The 24,993-nt window shown below is 49.7% G+C and overlaps 1 protein-coding gene and 1 long non-coding RNA gene across 8 annotated transcripts in view; one reads left to right on the plus strand and one right to left on the minus strand.

Annotated features, from left to right (window-relative positions):
- Positions 1 to 24,993, plus strand: part of Kirrel3 (kirre like nephrin family adhesion molecule 3) — a 569,791-nt gene that overhangs the window by 406,500 nt on the left and 138,298 nt on the right. The window lies entirely within an intron of this gene.
- The window catches only part of LOC128121402 (uncharacterized), a 94,146-nt gene that overhangs the window by 44,686 nt on the left and 24,467 nt on the right, over positions 1 to 24,993 (minus strand). The gene's annotated exons all lie outside the window — the stretch shown is intronic.

Below are 24,993 nucleotides of genomic sequence, written 5' to 3' on the forward strand. Positions count from 1 at the left end.
ATGCCAGCATACAGAAATGTAGAGCAGAGGAACAGAATTTCTTTTGCCCAATAAGACCGAAAGAGCCCAGCTAAGCTCTCTGTCTTTTTGTGTAGCCTTCTAATCGCCAGCATCCACCTGCATCCCCTCTGAGTGGGGTGTGGACCCAGATCTGCCCTGCAAGAGGGAGCCCCCATCAGATCACCTGATAACCCCAATTCCCCCACAGTGAGAGTGCCAGTTCAAAGGATTATGGGGGTGACTGGCTTATGGATGTCTAAGAACTGCCACTCAGAAGTGGGTATCTCAGCTCTCCATAGCCACAGTACCTCTGGAGAACCCTCTGAAAGGGATGGAAACTGAACACAACACTCCCTAATGCTGCATGCACATTATTATCCCTCTCAAAATTAGGGAACTGCACAAGGCCCACAGCTCCCAAGTCTGAGCTTGCCCAGCCTTCCTGAGGCCCTCATTTCTAAATCACCTCCTGCATTCAGGGCAATCCAGCTTCCAAAGATGACTAGCAGGCCAGCAGTTTGTGCTTAACAGATCTTTACAAGTGAGTAACCATTGCCTGTCCTGTCCCCAGAGAGTCAGGCCAGTCTGCCTTACCTACTTAGTATTCCACCTCGCCCTTGGTCCCCACAGGGAACAACCACCTGGTCCCCGGTCCCCCATGTGAATCCAGGTGGGCTAAAGCTTAGGACTCAGGGTTCTGGCCTGGAAGATGAGTCTGCTGGCTGCTACCAGCCAGAATGAGGGGGAGCAGAAGAAATGTCAGCGCCCTGCAGCCTCCCAATAAAAGTGCTAAATGAAGGTAAATTTCAAGTCACCAGTTAACAATGGCTGAGCAAGCGAGCAGTGATCAGTGTCTTAGTCAATTACCTGGGGAGCTGAAGGGGAACACTCTGGAGAGCTGCCTGACCAATGCTTTGTGTCTGGTAGTATGGGCTTCTCCAAAGCCCTGCCTTTCTAGGGTGGGAGAGCCATTGCAACAGGCAGCTCACCTGCAGAAAGGTAGGATCCGGGGTTTAAGCAGAGATGCGCTTTGTGCAAGATTCCTTGTGTAGCTGACACATGAGATCCTCCCATCAGCATCATGGGGCCACCTCCCTTCCAGGAAAAACAGTGACTCCAGGCCCCTGTGATACACTGCAGTACTTTCTACCAGAGCTGAGTCCTGTTCTCAGGTTCCTTCCTGACTCCGGGCTCCAGCCTTCATATCCCAGAGCACAGAGAAAAAAGGCTTACCTGGCATGAGTGCCAAGTTCTCGCCCTCCCCATGGCCTCCCATACCCTTCTACCCGCCCCCTCCCCAGCCCTTATCCAAATGAAGGGGCTCTCTCTTCCCTCACCTTTCCCGGGTCCATTACTCAGCACAGCAGGCTCTTTGAAGCTCTGGTCAACCCACAAAAAGCAGTTCTGGGTGGTGATCACTGCCTGTCCTAGACCCAAGACTCCTCAAGGAAACTCTGTCCTCTCAGGCCCCTGACATTCCTGGAATGTTGTAGGATGAATGTGGAAATCACTTGACAGTCAAATTTCGGCCACCCCTACTTCCTAGTTGTGTGGCCTTCTCCCAAGTTTTCTCATCCATAGAAGGGAGTGATGACATCTGCTCCACTGTGTTATGAGAGAAAAACACCCGAAATGGCTTGAAGCATCACTGGACTTCACAGCATCTATGCCCCACCCAAGGGACCCTACATAAGATTCTGGAATTTTATTTTACTTCTACCTATGTGTGTGAGCAAGCCCTGGGATACATTAGGGCCTCCTATCTGGAAGGCCCGAGAGCATGCAGCTCTACCCATAGCATTGTAGCGCCATCTGGAGAAGGGGTAGGCTGGGATAAGGGAGCAGCAAGAGGAAATGGGACCACATGGACTCCAGGAACAGGAAATGGGCATGAACACTGATGCCGGTTGTCTTTACTACTTCTAAGACTTGCAGATTCATGGCCATGTGCAAGTTGCTTAACCTTTCTGCTCCTCGGTTTTCTCACTGATAAAATAGAGTGTGATGGTCAATTCTACAGTTTGATGTTGTCACCACAATACCAGAGCTCATGCTGCCTGTCAGCACAAACACCAATGAGCATACTTTATTATTATTATTATTATTATTATTATTATTATTATTATTATTTGTGCTTTATTCAGAGAGCCAGCAATCTGGGAAGACAGGATTGAGGGGAGGGAGGTCAACACCCATCCCCAGATTATCTCCCTCATCTCCAGGTGGCACCTTCTACAAGAAATAGGGAAAAAGTCTATCTGTCAATAATTCCAAAGTTAAGTTGTGTCCCTCTGGCCCGAGTCTAAGATTCACAACCTTGATGTTTCTCTGTTATCACTTCCCCCACTTTTCCTCATTAGCATCTCTACACGTATGTTCAGTCCCAAGGTCACTGACTCCTCCATTCCTCCCAAGATGTACTCTAGTTCACATCTAGGTTAAAGGCTAACTCAGAACAAATAAATGGTTAGCAGTGTGTGGTGCTGGGTTATTTACAATGTTCACATGCTGGTTTCTGTCTATGATATGAAGTATCATGATATGAATTGTGTTCTTCCAGTACAGAATCTAAAAATAAGACCCTCGCTGGGCTGTGATGGTGCACACCATTATTCCCAGCACTCAGGAGGCAAAGGCAGGCAGATCTCTGTGAGTTTAAAACCAGCCTGGTCTACAGAACAAGTTTCAGGACAGCCAGAACTACACAGAGAAACCCTGTCTCAAAAAAAAACAAACCAAAAGAAGTACTCTTGTCTATCCATTTTGCCCCCTATCATATAAAAAGGAAGACATGTGGTCAGGGACATGTTAGGTGACTAAAAGATGCATAGCAATGTTGATAGTTCCCTTGCCACCATGCTCCCCCTGCCTTTGATAGAAGTCTTTATGAGTATACGGGATCTTTCTAGCAGTTTTATCATGGTGATAGGATCTACATTATCCAGTGTTCTTCTGCTATGACAAAATACCTACATAACCAAGTTAATGGGGGAAAGGCTTACTGTGAGTGGCAGTTTCAGAGATCTCAATCCATGGTGGCTGGGCCCTGTTGCTTTGAGCATGTTGGTGGTTGTGGTAAGAGTACACGACAAAGGAGGCTTGCCCACCCAACAGCAGCCAGGAAGCTTGGCCATGCTCCTCTTAAACCAGCTTCCTCCCACTTAGTAGGCCCCTCCTCCTAAAGAGTCCACCATTTACCAATGGTGCCTCAATCCAGGAACCAGGCCTTCAGCACATGGGCCTCTGGGGAGCCTTCAGGACCCAAACTCTAACAGCACCTCTGAGCTGGCCTTAGATCCAGGTGTGAGGAGCTGTGGGCAGGATGTGTAAGCTGTGCAGGAAGAGCACCAGCCCTGACTCCTCCTCCCCTGCCCTGCCACCCACAAACAGTGGGACTTTGGGGGAAATGCAGAGTTGCTGCGGGAACCTCTGACTGAGCAACCCTGAGAAGTACTGAGAGCCTGCGAGGGAACACCCTCGATGCTAGGAAGTCACGGGGCCCACTCTGCACAGGCTACCTCTCTTCAGCGTCTATGCAGTTTCACCCCACTGGATGCATGCCTTTGGGTTAAGGAACAGACCCTTGGGATGTGGCTGGTCATTGACATCAAACCAGTTAGACTTGAACAGCTTCATACCACATTAGCGCTCTAGATCACTCACTAATAAGACAAGACCTCAAGGGAACGGGGTAAAATGAGACACACAGGACAAATCAATTTTGCTGAGGGAAATGGGAAGAATAGTGAAGGAAATCCGGGGTCTCTTGCCATGAAGGAGCTGTCCTGAGCAGCCGGGTGGCAATACCCCGACATCTCAGAAGACGAAGAGCTTTGCATGCTCGGTCTCTGTGAAGAGCACAGCAGTTGGCAGAGGTATGGTTCAGGTCCTTGTCATACCCTCCATCACCTTCCCACTGAGGCTGAAATAGGGGCAGATTGCTCCCTGAGCAGTGGCATTGGGAAGCTTGACAATGACAATGACCTTCACTGGCTGCTTTGCCTCCTCCCAGATCCCACTGGCTTGAATATTAGGTTCTCTTCTCTCTACTGCAGCCACTGTAAGCCATAGCTGAGCTGAATGCAGTCCCAGCAGACACAGCCTAGCAAGAGGTTTGACCCCTGCAGCCATTTCTGGAGCCCTTGGGATGTTGTTGGGCTGGCTAAGCAGCCCATTAGGAGGCTCTAGGGGTGAGGAGTAGGAAAGTGGGCCAGAGACCGTTATAACTGCAAAAGAATATTCCAGATGGAGGGAAGTAACACCCTAGACTTTGCTTGACCTGTCTGGCCATTTCTGGGATATGAGTCTCTCTCTGACTATAGGTCGGTCTGTCTCTGTCTATCTCTGTCTCTCTCTCTGTCTCTCTGTCTCTGTCTCTGTCTCTGTCTCTGTCTCTCTCTCTCTCTCTCTCTCTCTCTCTCTCTCTCTCTCTCTCTCTCTCTCGTGTGCGTGTGTGTGTGTGTGTGTGTGTGTGTGTGTGTGCGCGCGCACACGCACGCGCACGCAGGTATACAGGTACATATGTGGAAATCAGAGGAAACCCTGGGTTCCTCTGAACCTGTTCACCTTGCTTTTGTGAGACTGGGTATCTCACTGGCCTGAGGCTTGAAGAGTGGGCTCAGTTGACTGGCCAGAGAAAATCAGGGATCCAGCTGGCTTCACCGCCCAGAGCCTCCTGCCAGAGCCACAGGAGGCTGACACCTCGAAAGGCTGTGGCTCAGGGGTGGCAGTGGATGCTCTACATTTAGTCTGGCTGTTGGAAAGCAGATAGAGAATTGCACTTGTGGCTGTCCCCAGGGTTTGGAGAAACTCTTGAGGGATGTGGCTCCCTTGAAGAGCGTGTGCCAGGATCCACACCCCCACGTGCTGCTCTTTCTCCCTGCAGCAACCACACAACCACACTTGGCTCTTTTTAATGTGGGTTCTGGGGATCGAGTCAGGTCCCCGTGCTTGTGCAGCAAGCACTTCGCCAACTGGCTATCTCCCTAGCCCTGGACTCCGTTCCAGAACTAACGGAGTTTAAAGAGGGATCTTGACAAAGCGGAAGGCCGCTGGAGTAGTTAAGGTCAAAAGACCACATGAGACAAGAAAGGCAGAAAGATAATCCTCAGTGCCCCTCTCCTGGGATCCCATCTGAGCTTAGTAAATGCTCAGCAGTGCAAGCCAGAGCCGCTGTCAGTCCTGGGGTTCCTATCAGCATCCGAGGACTGTGGTGTGTTCTGCTGTGGTCACACCTGGTTGGGGCCCCATCCTACGGACAAGACACAGTGAAAAAGGAACTCCCAAGTAACAACTGAGATACAGCCTCACTCAGCAGGGGAGATGTCAGGACAGGGTGAGCTCGAGCCCCAGGGCACAGGCTCCAGGATGCTGTTAAAGTCTGGCAAGGTGGCAGGATAGAGTGGGTTGAGGAGTAGGACACCTCCATCAGGCTTTGATAACTGCTACATTCATGGGGAAATTGAGGCTGGAAGGTAGGGCCTGCACCATGAAGGGTATACACATCATAGAGGACTCAGTGTGCCTGTGAAGGTGTGCTTAGGTCTGTCTCTTCAGCTTTCTTTTGTCAGGAATGAGCCATGCCTCTGCCCACCAGTCAAGGGTTGGATTCAGGATCCCTCTAGGTTGGTGCTCAAGTCCCTTAGATGGAAGGGCATATAATTTGTGCAGAACCTGCATACATCTTCCCACATACTTGAAATCATCTCTAGTTTACTTATAATACCTAATACAACATAAGTATCACGTAAATAGCATTGGAATATATTGCTGAAGGGATAATGACGAGACAAAAATTGGTATGTGTTCAGAGGAGGTGCGGTTTTTAAGGTGCCTTTTAGCTGTGGTTGGCTGAACCTGCAGAGGCAAGTCTGGATGGGAAGTGTGGCTGCACCCTCTCTGAGAAGCCACTTCCTCCGTTGAATGGGAGAGTAGCTACTTCCCGGGAGGAGCCATGAAGAGGAAAGGAAGCGTTTAGCGAAATGTCTGAGGCAGGTAGCTCCAGCAGAGTGCCAGCTCCCCGTCTTACTGAGTGGCGCCTGGTATAGGAACCTGGGGCTCTGCATGCTAGTGGGTGGCTAGTTGCCACCCTTCTGCCTGCCCCAGCCAGGAACACTGTGGGTCACCTGCCCACCGTAGCATCCAGGGATGGGGAAGGTACTCACAATTACTCCTCCCCTCCCCAGCAGATGCCGCTGCCAGACCGACCTCCTTCAGCTCTGGAGGGTTTGGAGGGCCCTTCATTGCCATGGTGTTGTTTGTTGTCCCCGTTGTCACGATGAGCAGAAGAGAAATATTGTCTCCTGCCAGAGCCACAGGAGGCTGACACCTCGAGAGGCTGTGGCTCAGGGGTGGCAGTGATTGCCCTGCGTTTCGTCTGGCTGTTGGGAAGTGGATTGAGAATTGCACTTGTGCCTGTCCCCAGGGTTTGGAAGAACTCCTGAGGGCTGCGCCTCCCTTGAAGAGCATGTGCCAGGATCCGCACCCCAAATGCTGCTCTTTCTCCCGGCAGCAAGCTCCCTGCTGGCATGACTGATGCCTTTGGTTTCCCCTGGTTCCCCAGACTATATTCAGTTATTCCCAAGGGGCGGAAGTCAAGCCTCACTCAAAGCCATTCACTTGGCATGCGTTGTATTTCCCTGGGCATCTCAAGACCTTCCAGGCTGTGCTCTGAGTGAGACAACTCCCTGTCCTTGTCTGGCTCACCTTTGACTCAGGGATGCACCACCAGAACAAGAGCATGGCAGAGCATGGTGCATAGTACAGACTGTGACCAGCACCAGGGGGGCAACACAATAGGCCAGCCAGGAGAACCCTGGGCAGGCAGGCATGCGTGCTTCACGGGGCTCGAAAGAAAAATTTCACCCTGGGCTCCTTCACATTCTGGGTCTCAGCAATCCCCCCCACCCCCGAGACTATGCCAGCCTGCTCTTCCAAGAAAGTAGACACCCCCAGACACCTGTTCCCACCTCTGTCAGACAGACATCCCTCCCAGATGGCTCGTGCATTGAAAAAGAAAATCCCATTTAAGACTCTCCAGTAAAACAATAGCCAAGTGCATTTATTCCCACTTTTGTAGAAAGATTGAGTTCTGAGTGGCTGAGTGACAGAGGCCAAGGTCACACGGACAAAACTTGACCAGGAGTTCAGTTTTCTGTGAAGCTCTCAGTTGCTCTGTAATGTTGTTTTCATATCCCTGACATCATGTCACCTCCATGCCAGCTCACAGCCGGGAGCAGCACAGTCTACTCTACTCACAGCAACTAAGACCCAGAGAGGTTGAGTTCCTTGTCTCAGGTCACACAGCTTATGAACAACAAACCAAAGATGTAGTCAGAAGTTTTCCTGTGTCCCAGCTGGCCGGCAGTCAGAACAAATCTCTCCCACTCACGTCCCCCAAGTAAGCACATAGAGGCTTATATTAATTAAAACTGCTTGGCCATTAGCTCAGGCTTATTACTGACTAGTTCTTACACTTAATTTAACCCATAATTCCTATCTATGTTTAGTCATATGGCTTGGTACCTTTTCTCAGTTCTTGTCTTCTGTTGGCTTTGCAGTAGCTCAGGGTTTCTGCCTACACCCCAGACCTTGAGGCTTCCTGACAGTCTCCCTCTCCTTTGAAAGCCCTCCAAAGACAGACCCACACCCACCCACACCCATCCAGCCCCAGCTCTTCTTGGAGTCCTTCATTCCTTGCATTCAATCAGCCTCATGAACACTTAAAGAGGAGGGAAAAAGATAGATGGCAATAAGAATTGTGTTCAACTATTTTACTTAAGTCATAATCATTCCTAATCTAAATTTGCTGGAATGTATTACACAACCTAATCATTCACATATATTGTACTGCAGTTTCAATTTAGTGAAAAGTAAAAGCCATTCAGAAGGCAGAAATATGTTAAATGAACATCTCACAGATTCCATCCCTCCGTTAGATAAAGCGCACAGTGCTTTTTTGATCTGGGCTGGAGCTTCTGGCTTGGATTTGGTACATCTCTGACTCCTCCCGGCACAATCAGAGGCTGAGGGAATTGGAGCAAAACTAAGATGGTCTGGGCTCTAGGGTTGGGGCAGGGAAGAGCTGGAGGTTTGAGGCCTTGGCGGCTCCACAAATATCTACTCTGGATCAGACCCACAGGTGGGTCTACTGGCTGTTCTGCTCTTCAGTTTCCCAATTACACATATGACCACTGTCCCTACAACTCTGCTTCCCACTGGGTGGGTGTCACCTTAGCTTAATGTCAGAGAGAGAGAGAGAGAGAGAGAGAGAGAGAGAGAGAGAGAGAGAGAGAGAGAGAGACTTTGCACATGCTGTGTCCTCAGCATAGCATACTCTACAGCCCCATCTTCATCTTTCACCCACCGTTCTTTGGGTCCCAGCTTCTTTGATGTCACACTCCCTGGAAATGTACTGAGAGAACAGCATGCTTGAAAAGCGGCTGGCTCTCCCTGCATTGAACATGATGCTTGTGCCTCCGGTCATTAGAACACTCCTTTCATTATGCAGGCTGAGTATCCCTTAGCCAAAATACTTATAACCATAGCTGTTTCAGATTTTCCATTTTTTATTGTGTACATCTCATAGACAAGAACCAAATCTAAGCACAAAACTCACTCATGTTCCACACATATCTTTGCATATAGATTTAGCTAAATTTATGCAGTATTTTAGTGCATCTCTGTCTTGACCATGACCCATAACATGAGAAGAGCTGTGGAATTTTCCATCTATAACATCATACTAGTAGTGTTCAAAAGTGTTTCCAACTTTGGAGCACTTTGGGTTTCAGATTTTTCAGACTGTAGATGTTCAAACTGTTACATCGGTTGGTCTCTCCCACTAGACTGCTACCTCCTTGAGGCAGGGAGTCTATGTGCTTTAGAGTTATATAGAGTCTATTAGCTATTGTAATGTGCCCAATAAATGCAGACTGACTTGCCCTCTCCGGGGACTGCCAGGATCTGTGCCACACACCTGCCTCAGCCCTCCTTGGGAAGCTTATCCTGGTGCTGGCCTCAGCAGACTGCCAGCAAGTCCCCAGCAGGTCAGTGGCCGTCAGAAGTGACACCGTGTCCTAGCTATTGACACAACTCCAGCCTGTAATAGCAGCCTCAAGGTGGGGACACCAAAGACCCCACAGCTCAGAAGTAACGGTAAGGCTCGAGGCATTTTAGAAACCGCGCGGCTCCTGCTTCTGCCCTGTATATTTTGGGCCTGGAATAAGCTACCTAATTAATCTCATTGAGCCTTGGTTTTCAGTTTTATAAAAGGGAAGGAAGCTATGATAACTTTCCATTGATGTGTCACCGTACCTGAGAGAAACACTAAAAGGAAAATAAGCTCAATAGGAGAAGGTGCTTGCTGCCAAATCTGATGGCCCAAGTTCAATCCGCAGACGCTTTATGGTAGGAGAGAACCAACTCCTACAAGTTATCTTCTCATGTCCACCTGTGCACCATAGCACATGTAGTTTCACACACCACACACACACACACACACACACACACACACACACACACGCACACGCACACGCACACGCATGCACACGCACACGCACACACATGCTAAATAAATAAAACAAATTTTGGCCTCGTTTTCAGTCACTCCATGGTTAGTTGGCTTCTTGTTTGGGGGCTTGTGGTGGGACAGTACATCATGGCAGGGAGTCCATGGTAGAAGGTGTTGCTTACCTCATGGCAGCCAGGAAACTGAGAGAGAGAAAGGGGCAGGGGCCTAATATCTACTTTAAGGACATACACCCCATGACTTAACTTCATCCCATTAGGCCCCACCTCCTAAAGGAACACCATGACCTGGGGACCGAGTGTTCAACTCAAAGCCTCTGGGAGACGTTTCAGGTCCAAGCCCATAATAGTAACTATAACCACTACCTCTCTCAAATTATGTAGTAAAGAACGAATACAGCCAGAGTCAAGAGGGATACACTTCAGGGCAGCAGTGCCCACACAAGCAGGGCACTCCACTCTTCGGCACGCCCCTGCTTTGCTCAGTGAGAGGACATACAGTGAGAGATTTCACAGTACAGCCGCACACTTCCTGCAGAGCGCCTGGCTCGGGCTGGATTGCCCAGTTACCTAGTTATCCTGGGCTGATTTGGGCAAGGCAAATGGTAGCGCCGAGCAAAGCGAGCCTTAATGACTTTGGCTCTGCGTCTGTCGTAAAGAGTAGCCACCGTCATCAAAGTCCTCAGGTGCCTTTTCTGGGCCAAATGTCTGGCTGTGTTTTCCCAAATGTGCACTGTAATCTGAGCTCATCCCTCATGTCCTGTCGTGGGAGGGATCCTGCGGCTGAGTGATGCTCTCCAATAGAGAGTTTGTTTGTAAGGGGAGGAAGTAAAGAATAATGTTCCTGCTTGGAGCTGCACAGGGAATTAGGAAGGCAGACGGCCATTACTCAGATTGGAGAGCTGCCAAGGCTCATGATATCATATTTATTTGCCAAGAAAAACACCTCCCCTGTATCTCTCAGAAAGAGAAAGGAGGTAAAGCCCAACTCCAATCAGGTTGTGGGTAATGGGTTTAAGACTCACAAACAGAGCTTAACGATAATGACGCCCATTCAGATTTATAGAGTACCTTTTAGTGAGATGGAGCCCCAGAGTTTGACACACATTCTGGACAAACAGACAGGCAAGTTCCAGATACAGATGTCTTTCTTCCCACACTTCTCAGAGGCAGCCACCTTCTGGCCCTTTTGGCCGTTTGGCATAAAGGGGGGAAAGCAGGCAGTTTTCCTACCCAGTCCTTTCTTTCCAAACACTGTTAAGAAAACTGTGGATGGAAACTCATCGTGTTGATACAGTTCCACAGACTGCCTTGGAACAGCTTCATCTCTTCAGTGTGCCCCAGTGGATTCCAAGGTGCCTGACATCTGACAGTACTGAGTCACTGGTTTCCTGGCTTATGGATTGGGACCCATATGTCAAATAGGTGGCCTGTGACCTGCAACTTGAAGGATGTCACAGTGGGAAACTCTTCCCTGGAATGTAAATTAAGTCCTTTGAACATAGCTGCTGTAACCCTTGGGAAAGAGAGGAGCCAGGGGAGAGGGAGGCACCTTCCCTGCTGAGCACCCTGCTGTAGGAGGATGTGAGGTGAACCCAGCTGAAAGGTTTGGAAAGGCGGGGCTGTGTCTGTGAAATGTGGAAACAAGAACAAGATGAGTCTTCAGACCACTGGAGAAGAAAGAGACTGTCTGGAACCCAGGGAACTGGGAGCAGCTGTTAGCCAGGGCAGCTGTCAGGTCCCAGGGACAAGCAAGAAAAGAGTGATGGGATGGATGTTGGCCATCACTAGATCTGGCAGCAGCGCGGGGGCGAGCCCCAGCACCCAGCTTCTGGGGCCCACACAACCACCCTCCCTCTCCACCGAATCAGCTGTGCTCCTGGGCTCATGTTCACTGCTAGCTGTCCCTGCTGGAGCACGCAGCCCACACTTCTGCACGCATGCCCAGGGTACCCTGACTGCTGCCACCAAGTTCTCCAGTTCTCAAATTTCGCTCCCGAGGACGGCTTCGTGGCAGATACATCATTTCATTTTCCTGGAGGTCCTCCGGGGCAGCCACCAGATTGCACATGCTGAATGTCAGCTACATTAAGCTAACACATTCACATCATTTGAAAAAACCCTATTTACACATAATAAACATGGGAATAGATGCCAGAGAGGAAATAATATAGTATTGATTAAAGCAATGCCCTGTAATGCCTTCTAAAAGGCTCCAGTCACTAGCGGCTTCCGAAGCAGCCCGGAGCAAAGGCAGCCTCACTACCTGGCAGCCTCTGGCCTGCCTTCACCTATCACTCTAAAAACTCAAAGGGTAAGTCGTGATCCCACAGGCCATGGGTGCAGTGGCCAGTGCCTACCTAAACAGAGTCCTCAGTGCATGCCAGGCATGTACTTAGTGCTTGGTCTCACTTTATCCCTAGCAGCTCTAATCCATGTCACAAGACAGAAGCAGGTTTGCTGAGGAGCTAAGTAAGTGTTGGAGCTGGGTTGGGAACCTGGGTCTGTCTGACTCCACAGCATATACTATTGCATTTTGCTAGGTGCCTTTTGTATGCTCAGCTCATATCTTCACACATACAAAAGAGAGAGGTGCTCTGGTATGCTAACTCATGCACAAGGCTCTGAGTCTTCCACAAGTTTCCTTCTCTGGTTTGGTGGGATTGAGGAGGGGTTCCGTGAGCAGCGTGGCCTTGGCCATGATCCCAGCTGTCTAGAGTGGGAAGGAGAGCCTGCATCTTGGCGAAGGCAGAGCTTTCAGAGACTCTGAAATGGAAAACCTCATTTTAGAATGGCAGCCTATTACTCTAGAGCTGTTGGCAAGCCTGGATCCTAAGCACATTTTCCTTGGTAACCAACCACACAATTCACTCGGCTCGGAGGCCGCAGTCAGCTGAGGACAGCAGGAGCGACTGGGACTACATGCAGATGAGTGTGTCAGGCGGTGGAGGCTCCAGCCGCACACGGGGCAGACTGACCACCTCAGAGTAATTTCCCACAATGCATGTAACTGTTTTGAGGCAGAGTAGAGATGGGGGTACCTTCTGCTAAGAATAGAGAGTGATGTCCCCATCAGCAGGGAGCAGCTCTGTCCTTCTCTATCATTTCCTGAGTGGCCTCATCACAAAGTTAAGACTAACCCTACTTCTTACATCAGTGCTGTGAGAACTAAACAGTAAAATGTACGGGACACTATACCAAGCCCTGGCCTGCTGTACGGTTGGCACAAGGTCAAATTGCCTCCTTTTAAAAGTCGTTTTGTGAATAGCCATCAGCCTTCCCCGTTCCTGGAGTCTCAGGCCTTCGGAGATTTAGGCCCACGGATTTCCATTCAGCTCTAGCTCCTCTCCCTACCCTAGAAGGTATCCACTGGCTTCTCAGGCCACGCCATCTGGATTTGGAAGGCAAATGGGCAGCTTCTGCATCTGCTAAAATCCTCACTTCGCTGGGTTTCGCTTTCTTCTGCTATAGAGGAGGATTTTCACTAAACCCCTGAACCGTGTCTGGATTATTGCTCCGGGCCAGCATCAAGGGAATAAGTTCTGATACCAACTCACACGGGCAAAACACAGGAGGCAGAAACACAAACCAGGGCTTAGCGAAGGCAGTGAGGAGCCACCGGGCTGCTGCTGAGCAGATGCAGGCTGCCTGGGAAACAGGAGGCAGTGGGAAGGGGCCCTGCCTGGTCTGTCCTGAGTGGAGAAGACAGCCCTATGGAGTGCACCTACTTGGCAGGTGAAACTGCAGCCTGTGTTAATCACACAGGGAAAACCAAAGCCAAGCCAGCACAAGGAGCCTAATGTGAGGATTGGTTTCAGCTGCCAGACTGACACAATGCAGAACCACTTAGAGTCCTGATGTGTGAGCATCTAGATCATACGGCCTGTGGGCATGTCCTTGGGAATTGCCTTAATAATTGTAATTGATGTGGGAAGACTCAGCCCGCTGTGGGCAGCACCATTCCCGGGGCTTGGATCCCGGATTGTACTAAGTGTAGAGGGTACACTGGGCACAAGCTCCCGTTCCCAGGGCTTGGGTCCCGGGTTGTACTAAGTGTAGAGGGTACACTGGGCACAAGCTCCCATTCCCAGGGCTTGGGTCCCGGATTGTACTAAGTGTAGAGGGTACCTGAGCACAAGCTCCCATTCCCAGGGCTTGGGTCCTGGATTGTACTAAGTGTAGAGGGTACCTGAGCACAAGCTCCCATTCCCAGGGTTTGGGTCCTGGGTTGTACTAAGTGTAGAGGGTACCTGAGCACAAGCTTCCATTCCCAGGGTTTGGGTCCCGGGTTGTACTAAGTGTAGAGGGTACCTGAGCACAAGCTTCCATTCCCAGGGTTTGGGTCCCGGGTTGTACTAAGTGTAGAGGGTACCTGAGCACAAGCTCCCATTCCCAGGGCTCGGGTCCCGGGTTGTACTAAGTGTAGAGGGTACACTGGGCACAAGCTTCCATTCCCAGGGCTTGGGTCCCGGGTTGTACTAAGTGTAGAGGGTACCTGAGCACAAGCTCCCATTCCCAGGGCTTGGGTCCCGGGTTGTACTAAGTGTAGAGGGTACCTGAGCACAAGCTCCCATTCCCAGGGCTCGGGTCCCGGGTTGTACTAAGTGTAGAGGGTACCTGAGCACAAGCTCCCATTCCCAGGGCTCGGGTCCCGGGTTGTACTAAGTACAGAGGGTACCTGAGCACAAGCTCCCATCTTCGTTTCATTTTCTCTCTGCTTCTGACTGTGCACGTGACTAAAGGCTTCAGTTCCTTCCTTGACTTCCCCACAGTGATGGACTATGGTCTGGAACTGTAAGCCGAATAAACCCTTTCTCCCCTGAAGTTGCTTTTGACGGGATACTTTTACCACAGCAACAGAAATAAAACTAATACACTGGCTTTGGGTGGGTGTGGGCTCCAGCCCCTTCGTATAGCTGTGAGACCTTGAGGAGGTGGCTTAGGCCTGTTTCCTATGGGTGACAAGGAATTATTACTCCCTGCCTCATGCACCCAGGACTGTGTGAGGCCAGGACTGAGTTTTTATGAATGTCTCCCTCTAAAACCCTCACCTTATACCCCCCAGGGTCCTTTCTCCCTACCACCAAAGCCCCAGTGACTATGCTAACTGAATGGTCTCCAACTCAGGATCCAATGCCAACTCCTGGTTCCGAGGAGATTCCTATCTCTTTTGATCGACAGTATGTTACATAATTGAAAATAGCTAAGAGGGTAGGCTTTGAAAGTTCTCACCACTAAAACATAAGTATGTGAGGTAAAAGATCTGTCCAGTAGTTTGATTTAGTCATTCCTCAATGTATACATCTCACTCACATACATGTACATTTCAAGATAAATATAATGCAACCAGCTTTAAAGCCTCAAACTGTAGCAAAAATTGCATTTGATAATCTAATCAAAGAATAGATGGCCTGGAAATCCAGGTCCCAGCTTTATCTCATTCATAGCTTCCATTCATATGACCACTGTCCTTCCTTCACAGCCAATAAACTTGTCGTGGGCATAGTCTGAGACTGAGCCAGTCATAAACAAGGGTGTGGTATTCACATCCATGGCTATTTAACACTAGGGAGAAGATTTGCACAGTGGAAATGTTTGTTTATTAAGTATGTGCCAAGACTGAATGAGGGGACATTGAGGGACAAGTGAAACCACGTGACTATAGAATCAGAAGATCTGGAGAGAAAGAACCAGACTGAAAAGGAGGTTCCCTCAGGCAGGAAGTCTAGACTGGGAGACTGGCTCTTCCTTCCTGGAAGAAAGGAAGACAGTCTAGAGCATCCCCAGGTCACTTGTGGCCCAGTTTGTACAGAAGCCATGCCAACATCCTCCCTGAAGAATATTCCTGTAGAGAATGGTGAATAGATTTGCCTGACCCCTGAGTAGGCCTGGGTAGGTAGCTAGGGACCCTCTCCAGCAGGAGAAATTCCAGGCTCCTGCTTCTATGTCAAAGCCTTTCATAGCATGCCTAAGCCTGCCCAGACTTCCCTGCATAGATCCAGTATCATCTGGTGACCTTTGGCCCAGTCCTATCTGGACCACGACTCATCCACTCCTCTTGTCTACAACAGAGTATCCCCTCTACCTACCATTCACCCAAATAGTCCAAGTGGCCCACAATCCTCCCACCTCCTCCCTAAAGACTCTGGCCAAAGCAGCCATGGTGACTGAATTGCCTTTGCATACACATCTTATCTTCCAGATTCTAGGGACTCTGGGGAAAGAGAATTGGAGTCTGGTGTGTCCTTATTCTCTAAGTTTCTCCTGTGACTGGACCACTCAGCAAATGTGTATCTTAAACTCTCCTTGTGGACCAGGCCTAGTGACACCAGCCAAGCACAAGGCTTGGTTTCTATGTTCAAAGACCTCACAGCTTGAGAAGACAAGACATTATAAGCAGATCATTCTAGCTCAGTGTTGGAGAGAGGCAGGGGGATCATGGGGCAGGGTGGGGATTTGGGGGTCATGGTGATCAACAGGATGACCTGGGAGATCTGCCCAGATCCAAGTGCAAATCCAGATGTGGAGAACAACAGGGTCTCTGAGAGCTGCCTTCGTGGCAGAACGACACTGGCTCTCCTCTCTGTGCCTTGGTCTGTCTCTTCCACCCCTCCACTCTGTCTTCCCCATTCTCCTCTTTCTCTTACTTTCCACCCAATCCCACGTGTCCTCCTCATTCATGGGAGAACTTAATGGTTAAATTAAAGATAGTTTCTAGGGATGCTGAAGGCTCCACTGAGGAAAGGCGGAGAAGAAATCTAATAAGAAAGTCGGAGGAATGAATGCCTAGGCAGCAAGCAGGAGGATTGAAGAAAATGAGGAACTATCATCCTAGGCACCTGGGAGAGTCCTAATTGGCAGGGCAGCCTGAGTTCGCGAGCCTCGGACGGAATTTAGAAAATTGGATTTTATGCTCACTTGTGTTTGGAAACTCACTCCTCTTCCCCCATAGTGAATTCCCAGGGTTCGTGATGGGACCCTGAAGCCCACACTGCCACCACCTGTTTTAGATGACCTGCTCACCCCCCAGTTCCGTAGAGGGCTGGAGGGTAAGGAAGAGCCTGGCACAGCTGCTGATAAATTCAGACAGGGAGACCTCTTTACTTGTTGCTTCCTGGAGGTGACGTGTGGAGGTGGGCAGAGTGTGATGAGCTGAGGTTTTATTCATACCCAGTCCTATTTCTCTCTGGCTGAGTGGCTTTGGATGACTGGGCACCTTGATGGTCCTCAGTGTTATCCTAAGTCAAGTGAGTATAAATCTCTGGCTGTGGTGGCGATAGCAAAAGACTTAATGGAAAGGCTCTCACTGGGTATAGCCTGCTCGTGGATGGTCTTGACATATGGCCGTCTCACCACACCTGAAAGTAGCAAGTCCATAGCCTTGTAGTATGAAAGGACAATTTTTATACCTCCGAGAACATGGTGGGTCTTTGAGACAGAAGAACTTGGGCTTGGTCAGAAGCACAGAAGTTGACTGCTATACACAGCATTTTACAGCTTCCAAGAGCTCTCCAAGGAAGAGAGACAGATTCTGGGGCCCTCCCCAGGGGCCTGCATAAGTAATGTGCACACATAAAATCCCCTTCACACACATGTGCACACACACTCACGCACCTGCAGCCCTCACTACTCACCACATATGTACACACAAGGGACTTGCCAAACTCCACATTCTTCCCCCACCTCCCATCATACCGCCATTTATGCGTTTATAGACACACCACCCGGAGGGAAGTCATACCAACATACAGGGTCATTCCATTCCCCTTCCAAAGCTGTGGGTCGGGCTCCTCTGGCAGCAAACTCCCCTTTCACCTTATGTCTCTTTTCTGAGACACTAAAGGACAGTGGAAAGCCAAGGTCTCCAAGGGCCAGGGTGTGTTTCCCCGAGCTGCAAGCATTCAAGGGCTCAAGGGGCCAAGAGACCTTCCTCTTACAGAGCAGAAGAATTCAAGATTCTGTTGAACTTGACTTTAGCTATTCAAAGACAAGACCACAGGTTGCAAAGTAATGAGCTCCCCATCTTCAGAAGGTCTTCACTTAGCTGCTTTACCTGAAATGGCTCTGGCAAGGATGATGTGTATAGTGGTTTCTGGAACACTGCTTGCCAGCTAGGGTCCCCTCACCCCTAAGTTAACAGACCGCTACAATGATCCAGTAGACATGCCCAGACCTTCTTCCCAATTGACCTGGCATCCCCAGATTCTGCCCCTGCCCCTAGCCATCCCCCTGACTGAGTTCAGAAGCCCAGAGAGTAAGTTTGCTTCGGTTGACATTTTGATGAACTTAGATCCAGTCTCACTCAGTGTATTGATCTGAGAAAACCACCCAACTGCATTCTCCACCCATGCGCCGTGCCCTGGGTCAATACGAAGTGCTGCCAAGACAAACATGCCTCTGGGCCTTTTAGTGGAGGAAGGTTTGGAACAGTCTGCCTCTTCCTTCCCTTCACAACAGGCCCCCACCAACGTGGGGAGTATCCCTCCGAAAATTCAGGCCATCACAGGAAAAGCATAGGTCTTTAGCCATGCCTTAGGTCACTAGCCATGGAGCTCTGAGCAAGCCCCCCAAGCTTGCTTCTCTGAGGCTTAATTTTCCCATCTGAGCAGAAGGGAGTGGGGGCTCCCTCAGCGGGTGCAGTGTGGCGTGAAAACAATGTGGTGTCTGGGAAGACACTGAGCACCAAGTGGCCCCTGGGTGAGTGCTGCTCTCTTCTCTATCCATTCCCATTACAGCATAGTCTGCTGGGGTTAGAGATCTCTGAGTCCTGGTTAACATGGGTGTGGACAGTGTGCCTCAAAAGCAAAGTAGCCAAGAAGGTAAGGAACAGCTGAATCAGCCTGCACATGAGTGTGCCTGCATCCAAAACTACTGGCAGTACCGAGTCCCAGACACATAAGCTGGGTGACACACACTGCTGTGGCGATGGTCTTTAGTAAAAGCATTTTGCATATGGAGATGCTGAGTTCTTGGCATGTTAAACCTGCCCAAGCCTCATAGATTTTTCTTACCGCTAAGTTACAGGTACAAAAAGGCTTAAGAGATGCTGCCTAAAGAGGGCCTTGTCTGGCTTATTCGCTGCAATGTCCAGATCAACCAGAACTGACCCAGTGAGCTCTCAACAAGTGCTGAAGGAATGCATGAGTGACTGGATAATAGAAAGAACTCAGACAAAAACCTGAATGCCTAGCAGGATGCCACACAAGACCAATCTGTCCACAGGGTTGACCTGTGGCATGGTTCTGTGAAAGGATAGATGGTGGCAGGCAGGATAAAAGGTCAAGACTCTGTGGGGTCCACTCCCAAACCACCAGAGAAGTGCTCAGACCTGACCCCTCATTTTGGCCCCCACAACACTAAAAGGACATACGGTGCCAAGTCATATGGCAATTTGCAGGGTCAGAGTGGGATATCCATTGAGTCCCCACCAAGTCTAAGTACTGCATGCCTACCAGGTGTCTGGCCCTATGTCTGAACACAAGACTGCACAGGCAATGGAGATGGTCTCCACCTCTCAGTCCAGAAGGGTGGAGTCAAAGATGTGAGACCAAGGTCACATCCATGGGGACTTTCATAGCAGAGGTCTGCATAGCCGGCCCTCCATGTCTGTGGGGTTCACATCCATGGATTCGCCAAATGAGAATCAAAAATATTAGGGGAAAAGCTACATCTGTGTTGCAGACATACAGATCATTGTCTTGTTATTCTATGAGCAATGCAGTCTAACAACTATTTACCTAGCATTTGGTATGACAGTAATCTAGAGATGCTTCCATGAAGATAGGAGGATGTGCTGAGTTACAGGCAAATGCTTCAGCCTGGGCAGAGTTTGGCATCCCCAGAGGAGGGGTGCCCAGAAACCCACCCCACTACAATACCAAGATACAACTGTCAGGGAGACACTATTGCCAAAAGGAAAGCCCACTCATCTACAGCAAAGGGTGAGGGGACTCAGGCCAAGAGGGGTTTCTAGAGGGATTGACTTATGTATTTAATGAGGCTTACAAGAAGCACAGACAGCCCATGGGAGGAAAGTGGGGACAACAGCACAGAGCTGGAATGGGGGGACACAGTCTCAGAACAACTCACGTGATCAGCACTGTGGGTTGAGGACAGAGGGAAAGGCCAAAACAAAGCAGACAAGATGGGCAGCTATGCTTGTTCCCAGTATTCTGGGCATTCACAGGTTGGGAAAGAAATGGCTCTTGTCCCCGGGGACTCTAGACAGACCCCTCCCTTCCTCTGAGCTTCATTTCCTCCTCTATGCCACGCTGGACCAGTGACTTCTAAGGCCCCTTCCCAGTTCTAACATTCAGTGACATTTCAGACTAATGCCCAAGATCAAATATGTACACAAGACCGTACACAAGACCAGAGGAATACAGAAATGCATAGGTCAATCTAGTACAAACAGCCTGCGACCTAAATGAGCTAGCCCTGCTGACCAGCATCTGACATACCTGCAAGGCAGCCCCTTGCTTCCTGACCCCAGCTCCTCCCACAAGGAAGGGGAAGTTCTGTTTGTCCTTTGGGAACCTCTTCCTGAGAGAGCTCGGTGACCCAACAAATGCTAAAGGAAGAAGCACACATCTGGGCTGCTGGGCCAGAGGCTGAAGCTGAAATTCCCTCTCCCCACGAGCAGTACCGCTAACATTCAGGAAATGCTACTTTAATAAAAGCTGGAACACTTTCCAGTCTCAGTACCCTTAACCAACTTTGTTTTTTAAGCTACAGTCGTCATTGAAGGGGTCTTGGAACCTGAAGAATCTTGTGGAGAGATTGTAGGCTTGTTGTTTGTTTGTTTGTTTGTTTGTTTGCTGAGGAGTGTTGTGGTTAAAGGCTAAGAAGTTCAGATGTGCTGTGGTCTGAATGTGCTATCTCCCCGAAGTCATGTATTGATATCCTCACTCCCAAGACGGCATTAGGAGAATGGGCCACACTGCTCTTGTACATGGTATTGGTGTCATAAAAGTGACCCAAGACAGCTTGCTTGTCCTCTCCATCATTGAGAAAACAGAGAAAATAGGTTATGATCCAGAGACCAGCTAGACTTCACCAGATGCTGCGTGGCCTTGATCAGATGTGTCTTGGCCCACAGAACTAGGAGAGTACAGTCCTCTTGCTTAAAAATGACTCTGTCTATGATGTTTTTATCGATGTCTGGGTGGGGGAGGGGCATCACCCTGGTCAAGAATTATGAAGCCATAGTTCCCTCGGCAAAATGACACATTTGTATGACGTCAGTATGCAAACTCAGTAGAGTCCTCGGGCACAGGATAGGTCTCATGTCTGGCTCCATCTCTGTTCTATACATGGAGAAACTGAGGCTCAGAATAATGAGGTGATCCCCCCAGGTCACCCAGCTCAGGACAACAGAGGTCTTAGGAATCAAGCTAGTATCTGTCCCAAGCAAGGGACTGTGAGGTACCATCAGTGAGGCTGGCTCAGAGCTCAGCCGTCATCAGGGATGATGATTTGGTTCTGGAGAGGAGCACAGAGAATGGAGGAAGGGGCACAGGCTGGAGGGCCAAGCACTCCGCCTCTGGGAACCAGTCATTCTTCAGTTCCTGTGCTGCATTTGAGTTTGCTGAGATGGAGCCAGAAGGGACCTGGACAATGGCTCTGAGACACTGTACCCTCCAACAGCCTTCGGTCTCTATCTCCCTCCCACAGAGCACTCCCTTAAGGAAAACCCAGGGATCCTTTCTACTTACTGGAACTCAGAGTTGTCTACACCATCACCCCCATAGTGTGAACAAGGGACTTGGACCTACTAGTGACAAAATTCCACGTGCAGGAGAAGGGATAGGATTTAACAGAACTCAGAATTCAGGGCCTCATATCAGGGCAGGTCCAGATTCAAACCTTGGCTGAGTCGTTGTACAGAGAAGCTGACATTTAACCTACCCCAGCCTCAGCTTCCTCAGCTGTCCAATCAGAACCATCACAGTACTGCTTCAGAGGGTTGGTGTCCAGAGGAAATGAGATGATGTATATAAAAGTCTGAATCCTGTGCCTAGTACCTAGTAACACATTTTGTTCATTTATTTACTCTGTGTGTGTGTGTGTGTGTGTGTGTGTGTGTGTGTGTGTGTGTGCAGGCATGTGTATGCTACATAGAACAAACAGCTTTTCAGGAGTTGGGTCTTCCTTCTGTCTTATTTTGAGGCAGAGTCTTAATTGTTTCTCCTACATTGTGTACTCCAAGCTAGATCATCTTCAGACTTCTGGCCAATTCTCCTGTCTGCTTCCCATCTTGCCGTGAGAGTGTTCTTCAAACCACCAGCCTTAGCCTCACACTAACATGGAAAGTAGGGCACTGAGTACACAGTGCTGAGCCTTAGGATGAGAGCAGTCTCTGGACCCTGGGCTTAGGGTCCCCACTTTACACACAGCCCTTTCTTGATAATAGTGTACTGTTATTTTATAACTCTCAGTTATGGCACACTTTTCATGTATTCAACTTTGGTTCTGTGTGTTTGGGTAAGTGATAGGTACATGCCCCACCTCACCTTCAGCTCCCTGTGTTGGATATTTGCCAGGGCTGCTTATATATTTTTAATTTATTATTATTATTATTATTATTATTATTATTATTATTATTGTGTGTTGTGTGTGTGTGTTTGCATGGGGGGAGTATGTGGGCACATGTACCACAGCATGCATAGGAAAGTCAGAGGACAGCTCTGTGGAGTCAGCCCTCTCCCTTACCTTTGTGTGGGCTTCAGAGATAGAACTTGGCTTGTCAAACTTGCATCTTTTAGTAACAAGTGTCTTTACTAATGAGCTACCCCTACTGGCTGCTCCATTTTGTGTATTAAAAACAACCACTGAAGGTGGACACCAGTGGTCAGGAGCGAATAGGCCACTGGAGGATCACAGCTGTGTGAGAAGTCCCAGAGGTCAGGGAGCAGTCAGTGGCCCAAGCTTCCCACGCTGGCTTCTTTCTCTTGACCTCCGGTGCTAGAAGAGACCCTACCTCGTAGGCCATAAGCCAGGCAGCTCAGGGCTTCCTGCTCAGCAGACCTTCTACTTGAATGATTCTCCCCCTTAGACCAGACTCCCTCACTCCCGCCAGTCTAGAATTCCCCCCACACCACCAGTCTCTGTCCTTGTGCTGTGGTCGTCCTCAGTGACCTGGCCAGGGCCTGAGACAGATCCTGGGTGGTTTCACGTGGGCAGACAGGTTACAGAAGCAGGGGGTCCCACCTCCCGCCTTCCACCTCACTGTAAGCCTTGACAGCTCTACTGCTTCTGAGCAGGCCTGGGAAACACCAGCACCAGCCAAGATCTTTTCGGCACTACTCATTCCTACACAGCCATGTCTAAGTGAGCTAGAGATGAGGCTGTGCGGTAGGACGGCAAGGGTGGGGGAGATGAAGACATACCATTATCTCTTTGAGGAAATGAAATCTAAGTTGTCAGCTCAGCCTGGAATTCCTTCCCACTGTTACAAGTGAGCACGAACACACACACACACACACACACACACACACACACACACACACACACACTCCCTTATCTTCTGCCCTGGTGGATCCGCTAGGTGGTATAGCCCTAAAAGGGTCACCTTTCTGGGACCTGGCTATTGCTATGCAAGCCTCGTGTAGCCCCTGGTGTGCCCCTTCACAATCAGCCTCCTGCTGATCCAACCCTGTAGGAAGTAAACTTCCACATTCCAGTTAAGTGGTGTCTGGCTGTTCTGAATCACCCTCCTGGATCTGTTTGAAGCCAAGTTCTTAATCAAAGCTATCAGGCTCTCCTTGGCCCCCTCTGCTGAAAGGTTACCATTAAAGAGGAACGAGAAGCCTTAGGTTTTGCGGCTGGGCCTTCAGCCTTCATCTGGAGCTCTGAGGGAAATGGAGGGGCTTGGTTTTACTCCAAGCCTGATGTTCAAATTACAATGCTGCTGTAAGCAGTGGGAAGACTTCAGACAAGATGTGGGGCCTCTCTCTGACATCAGCAAATATATCCAGGTACTGTACGAGCTGAAGGGAGACACACGCTAGTGGACCCATCTTCCAGGGCAAGGCCTCCCCTGTGTGGTAGTTGCTGATCATTTCCAGTCCCAGCCTGGTTTCCATACCTTCTGAACTGCGGTCTCATCACCCCAGAGGAAGCCCCTTGGCTGGGGCTCCAAGAGCTTTCCGTAGATCTTTCTAGAATTAACAGGTCTTCTAAGGCATCGGTGACCAGAAGAAAGCTTGTAGCATCAGAGCAGAAACCTTGCCTGGCAACAAAGCCTCTCCTGTGACCTTCATTTTAACCTTGTCCCGGTGTGGCCCTGCCCTCCAGACCTACTGCAGTCCTGAAATCTTGTCAAGGGAATCTACATCTGAGAGATTTTTTTTTTTGTTGCTGTTTGAGAAGGCAAAAGAAATATTGAGCTAAAGCCTCCATCCAGCTACATGGGTAGCTGGATAAATAATTACTAAATAAATAAATAAGGGAAAATAAACAAAGAAAGCCTCCAATGAGCTTGAATTGCTGCCGTGCTGAGAGGTAACTGGCAGATTCAATTTAATTATAAGATACAGAATTGTAATGGAGTGTGCAGGGCTTGGGGAGCCTTTCAGCAGTGGATGGGCAGCGGGGAGCCCTGACTGTTTCTTGGTACATTCCAACCTGCCGCTGACTGCTTTCCTTGCCCAGGTGGGCATGGAGTGGGAGGCATCAGCAACAGCCTGGGCCCTGGAGGCTGAGTCTTCCTAAGCCCTGGACCTCTACACTTGACTAGCCTCAGCTCCCAGGTGGCTCAGATGAGAATGCCCCGGAGGACAGTCCAAACCAGAAGGAGGAGGAGGAAGGTAGGAACCCTATGTCCTCACAGCTGCCCCTTCTCTCCAGCAGAGGTGAGCAATGTGAGTGTATAAGGCCCACCCTGCAAGGCCAGGCATGGCCCCCAGATTGTAAATGCAGCAGCTCTCCCTGGGTTGTGACTGGGGACAAGAGCATGACCTCATCACCCTTCTGTATTGCTTTTCCCCCCAGAAAGTAAAGGATATCCCCCAGCCCCAGCTTGCAGGAACCTAGTCTGCTCTTCTGCCATAAGGTCCCTAAAAGCCTCTACTCTACAGCTGCTAGGATGGTTTTTCTTCACCCTTTTCTCCTTCCCTCTGTCTGCCCCCACCATGTTTGGTGGAAGATGGAGATTGTGAGGGCAAAGCTGGGTATCCTTTGCCTGACTCCAGAGATACATTCTTAGGGCACCCTCTCAGTCCTCCATGGTCAAATTTTATTTGGACCATAAATGTGTAATAAAATGGTTTGCAAGCATATCACCAAGCCACAGCCATGATCCTGCTGCTAGCCCACCCTGAGCAGGAGCCAAAGTGCTGTCATGCCTCCTGCACCCCTATTCACTGCCTGCACAGACACACACACGCACACACACACACACACACACACACACACACACACACACACACACACACACACTGAAGTAACTTTTTCTTCCCCAGGCCC

The sequence above is a fragment of the Peromyscus californicus genome, unplaced genomic scaffold (assembly GCF_007827085.1).
Source record: "Peromyscus californicus insignis strain IS unplaced genomic scaffold, ASM782708v3 Scaffold_11__1_contigs__length_118956290, whole genome shotgun sequence".
Lineage (NCBI taxonomy): Eukaryota > Metazoa > Chordata > Mammalia > Rodentia > Cricetidae > Peromyscus > Peromyscus californicus.